Genomic DNA, 6,000 nt, shown 5'->3' with positions numbered 1-6,000 from the left:
CTTGTGATGGCCCAACAGAGAGGACATTGAACTGAAGCATGGTGGAGCGAGTGAGGGGCTGGAGCAGAGAGAGGGCCAGAATTCCTCAAGACATCTTTGCTGCCAAAAATACGGTGGAACAGCACTTACAGACAGAGCTGCAACAAAATGTTCTGGCTACAGAGATGCAGCCGCACAGGCTTCCCCCAGGCTGGAAGCACTCACTCTGTTCCTTCATTCTTCTCTGCACCAAACCTAATTATAGCCCAAATTATACCTATTCTAGAATGAGAGGGACACATTTCACAGTGTGAGCCAAGCATTGGGTTTTTTTTATTCTTTCCTTTATCAAATTACTGTCTGACCTTAGGACTTGGTCTGTTCATCCAGCAAGCTACATATTTGTTTATTTGTAAGAGATGCTCATGTCCAGAACAAAAAGAAAAATTATGATGTGATTGCTTTTGAATTAATTTTCTCTGATGACATAACTTTCTTTAGGTGTTTTTGTTTCCAGACATTGCATTGCAAAAATATTCTTGGTCATTCCAGATTACATGGAAGTTTTAACTTCTAATTGTGGCAACTTCAGATAGCCTGACAAAATGTATATTTTTTTTCAATTTGCAGAAAAACGGTCTGATTACAAGAGCTCCACTCAAGAACCCTCTAGCCAGACTTGATCATATCACTTATAGAAATACATTTCTTTCAAAAAAAGCAGAAAGTAATAGAGATCCTGTCACATGTTTTTGTAGGAAACATTATTCTGAATACCTATCAGAAAAAAATAATGTCATCTTTTATCACAGGAAAAGATAATTTAGCATCCTGCAGTACTGCTGCTAGTTATCATCCCTCTTGGGAAGAAATGGCTCAGAATTCCAGCTGAAAAACCTCTCTTTGAAGATGACTGTATACCAGTTCCACCATTTTGTGGAATTTCCCCCTCTTTGATTACACCTCATGTTGTAATCACATGGTCATTTAATTGCTCCAGAAAGTAGATCTTAACTAATAAATGGTTTGGTATACTGCATGAGTTATGCCAGGCCATACACTACACGTTTCAATGTGTGAGGAGGGGGAGATGCATGTTTGACATGTACTGCCACTTTATTTTACGACTGCAGTGACAGCTCCAGCTTGAAGTGTTCAATATGATGTATGAATGCATTTTTTCCTCAAGAATGACTCATAGTCACAATGCGCTTGCTGAATTTTGCCTTGACTCCACAGTAGCAAGCATTGCATGAATCCTACTGTTCTGGTTTGCTATCTTTGGGACTGCTGCTCAGAGTAAGCTTTTCCCTTCCTCCACATCTCAGGCTACAGCTCCAGTAAGCTTTGCACACCATCAGCTCTTCACTACTGTAGTGAGTAACAGTGAAACCTGGTAGTTTCTCCCTATCAGAGGTGAAGGAGAATTGTAAATCTCTGGCATTACTGAAAACCACAACCAAAAATGCAGTGTTCAGAAATAAAATCTTCCTTTTGCCCTTCAAGCATACAATAGCGTAGTTAGCTCTGGGAACACTGCTTCTGTCCAGCTGACGGAAAGCATCAAGCTTTTCCTACCTGAACAAATTACAGGAGTTAGTTGGTAGCCAACTACAAGCTCATCTAGAAACTTGATCCTAAATGTAGTCCAGTCTGGATTCAGGACAGGATACAGCATAGAAGCAGTTTGGATGTTAAGTCAGCTTAAGCTATGAAGCCCCAGCTAACAGCTTTCCTCCTACAGACAAGGATTCAGATTACTCAGCAGCCTTACGTTAGCGCAGCCTGGCTGCCAGTCATATGATACAACCCAGCGTAGGAACAGCATCAGGCTGCTCACAAGAGTCACAGGCTGGCCATCCTTGGTTTAGATAAATTGGGTCCTATCAATACTTGATGAGCAGACATCCATCATCCTCCCCTGGGAGTCCATGCTGATACTGTCAACAATGAGATACTGTTTCTCCAACTTAGGTAAGTGGTAAACGTCCTAGCTGCACTAAAATAGTGTGAGCTAAAAGATGTATCAAATATATATTGGTGTGAAACCATGCTTCTGTTGTTTGTCCCTCTATTTTTTTGCATTTCCCTAAGAATCAGTTCACTAAACAGTTTTGTCCTACTCCATACATGGATATGAATTGGACTTGCGTGCCAGCAATGCATTGATGTAAAATAGTTCAAACTCCCTACAATAGTATCATTGCCATCAACTTTTTCCAGAGTCTTGAGAAGAGCAGAGGGAGATAGTTACGAGTGAATCCTGCAAAAGAAAGACATTATACTATTATGTGAAGGGAAGAACTCTAAGGAGTTTGCTGCTGACTTTGGTTGAAGTTACAAAACCACAACTGGTACATTAGGTCAGCCGCCTGCAAGGGCTGCAACGGTTCCTGACTGATGCCAAGTTCCTGCTCCCTGTTATTTCCAGTTCTAGGATACGTCCTTCCAATTCTGACAGATGATGTCCTGTTCCCCATTATACAAGTTTTTGTCAAGCAATGCCATGAGTGCAGGCAACAAGTTATGAGCCCTTAGGAAATTTCAGCAAGTACAGAAAGCTGCTGTACTCCTCCTCCCCAGCACAGACTACTGCAAGTACCCTGTTTTATTATTTTCATATAATACTGAGTCCAGCTGAAGTCTTATCTCGTCAGAGCACTCAGTGGCCTGGGCCTCAAATTCACTTAAAGTTCCTGCATGAAAACTGTGATGACCAGCTGTGCTCTTCATTTGCAAGAGAACTTACCATAATGATAAACCTCACCTTTTGGGGAACCACCTCCCCCGGAAACAAAGAACAGCACCAACCTCCTCATGTATCTTTTGTGCCATGTGCAAGACCTGTGTTTTAAACCTTGCATTTTTCTAATCTACACAAATAGCAGCACGTACATTTAAAACAAAAGCTCTGCCAAAACTGTACGGTTTGCTACGTGTTAACATGCTAACAGGTATGCTACGTGTAGCTTTTGCCACAAGTTTTATCATGTCATAATTCTCCTTACAGGGAGAGAAAACGTATCACCCATGGCAAATGTTAGTCGTCTATTCAGTAGGCCCTTACCTACCACACTGGTAGGCATGACTTAATGATCTCGGTAAAACATAACAAAAAAGCACAGTTGGTGCTCATGCAGCCCATGTTTGGTGGTTTGTCAGCATTTATAATTATCACATTCTCTCTCTTGAGCTGTATATAAGAATGCCTGAAGGTCAAACACTCATTTTAGTAATCCAAAGAGGTGCTCTCTTCTTTTATCTGTTGTAAGCGAATGCATGCTTGTCCTATCCCCACAGAAAGCTAAATTCAGAGCTACCAGCCCTGTTCCAACCAGGGCTTAGGTAATCCAAAGTCAGCAGCCCTCCTGTATGTAGCAGTCAGTCAACTGTGTCGGTTCCCAAGTGGTAACAACACTTTCAACTTAAGAATCCAGGCATCCTGTTCTATATTCAAACACTTGTAATGTCAAAGTATGGTATCCTGGGTTCCTTCATATGTAAATGCAGATGTGATCAAAAAGCACAAGCAAAGGTAACCACCTAGCATCTGAAAAAAAAACTGCTGCAGGAAGGAAAATGCTTTCAGGGTTGTTAAAACAGTTTTAATATGCATTTAGATTATCAGCTAAAAGGAATGCACTCCTTTCCTTTCTAAAACTCTAGATATCTAGCTCAAAGTCATGTGGAACCTTCCAAAACGCACCCTCCCTTCTGTCTGTTATCCCTGTCTGCAAGAGGATAGGGACAGTTCTGAGTATTGAGCTTAAAGACATTAGGGCCTCACGTTTGCTAAATTAATGTCTCCTGCTCTAAGGTTTACTATCACGTTCTAATGATGGATGGGTAGACTATGTGTAGTAAAGAAACAAAGGTCAGCATTATTTCTGATCAAAGGAAAAATAGTTTGTGCTCCTTGATTTTGTGTTTGAGATTTTTCTTCACTGTATCAAAAGACAAAGGTTCACTAAAGCCATCAGTATACCTGAAGACTCTACTGTTAGGATCTGAATTTCTCTATATTAACACATTTCATAGGCCAAGTTGATATACATATATATGTGTGTGAAGAACAAGGATAGCCAAGAAAGTGACAAAAAATAAATCTTTGTGTTTCAAGAAATCTAGAGGCTTGAGCAAGCAAAATGGCACAATCAAGTGTCATTCCCTTGATGACCACTAAGAAAGAAATATTTCATAACACAGAAGATGATACACACTGACAGAAAAGGCAGTCAGGGACAGGCACAAGAGAAGGAGACATGGCTTTTCCAGGGATAACTTTGTGCACAAATTGTTACGCTGTTTGCTGTACTAGTTGTACTGACTTCACAACATAATATAATGACCAAAGATGGACTAAATTCTATGCAGATCACTCCAGTACTTGCCTTGGAGAACAGTCTTTGACAGAGAAAAGTAAATCACATGCCATCACTGAGGCTGTCTCATAAAGCTTGGATCCTTTTGAAGAAGCAGCAATGGCAGGAAATGTCATCACATGTTGGGCTCAAGTATGCCAGTCTCTTACCATTATCACTGCTGAACGGCGACTATCTCCTCCAGCACAGTAGGGGTTACTAGATTTCTTCACTACTTCAGCACAGATTAGGAAAACACCATAAGGCTAAAGAAACCAATTCATGAATAAATGCCTTAGTGGTGCTATACTGAAGGTCAAAATCTGAGTCTTGCCTATGATTGTATTGTATCTGGATATCAGAGCAGATATCTGAAGTATGCATGAGTATGCATGTGTTCATTCATTAATAAAGGGTTACTGCAGTACATTTTTTCCTCATCTTTTTTTTTTTTTTTTTTTTTCCCTGTAGCTCAGGACTTTCTCTAATGGTGCGGTCTCAAGAAAGATTACGCTGATGTAGAATGATAAAGTCACACTTAGATAATCATGATCATGCTTTCAAAAAGCTCGATTTCCGTGTAGGCACCCACATGAAGCAATCCAAATTTTGTTAAGACTTCATTCAGAAACACTGACTAAAAACTGTATCTAAATAATTGCAGAATTCTATGCACTTACAAAAAGACAGTAACAAGGGCCTGAGCAAAAAACCTCAACTGCTTCACACTACTAAAAATCAGTGTAAACAACAGTGTTTAAAAGCTACATTCACTTTGCAGTATGAATAGCAGCATCACTGATGAGGCAAGTACTAAAACTGGCCACGACCTGGGCATTTTATCCTTTCTGCTTTGTATGCATAAGAACCATTGCTTTGGGGAAGTACATAAATAGGTTGTTTTTCTCTGGGCTGTAAAGACTGAGGTTAAACTGCACAGTTGGACATGTAAAATCTTACAAGCCCGCAAAATGCTTTCACTGCGAAATATAGAATTAATGACGATATATGTGAGGACTTAGCAGACAAAATCTGGTGCTGTGTGTGCCGATTATTTCTGCACTTGAACAAAACTTTCCGTGTCCTTATATTTCAAGCATCTGCTAGAGTTCAGAGTAGGTCCTTTACACTTGTGTTAAACTGTAAAAAAGTGTTTCTACTTTAAGAGCTCAAGCAGACTTTCCTGTTTTTAACCAAACCTGGATACTGCACCTAATAGACAACAAGGTCTCTCTATTTATGCAAATATTTTTAACCTATTGGAAGCAGTCATCGACAGTATTAGGTGTTTTTGTAATTAAAATGCACAAAAGAACAGGATTAACTGGCATAACATGAATGGCTACCTAGCCAACAGACAGGGCAAAACACCACATTTAATAATATTATTAATAATGAAAAATTACCTCAGATTTAACCATGCATAGGCTCTTTCCCATTCTTTTATGGCAAGTTTTTTTAGCGTGCACTAGTAGTTAATAAATTGGCTTTGGGAGATTGAAAAAGCTTTCATGTGCACATGTACACATATGATCGTCTTTTCTTTCAAACTAGCAGGCAGTGAATACTAACACCTCTGTCATTAAGGTGTTCATCCATCCCTTATTTGAAGTTCTTCCTAATTCCTTTGATTTCTCATTGAAGGTGATAACCCACTCTT

The sequence above is a fragment of the Rhea pennata genome, chromosome 1 (assembly GCF_028389875.1).
Source record: "Rhea pennata isolate bPtePen1 chromosome 1, bPtePen1.pri, whole genome shotgun sequence".
In the NCBI taxonomy this organism is placed as follows: Eukaryota; Metazoa; Chordata; class Aves; order Rheiformes; family Rheidae; genus Rhea; species Rhea pennata.
The sequence above is the reverse complement of the archived record's forward strand: the minus strand, read 5'-3'. Positions refer to the sequence as shown.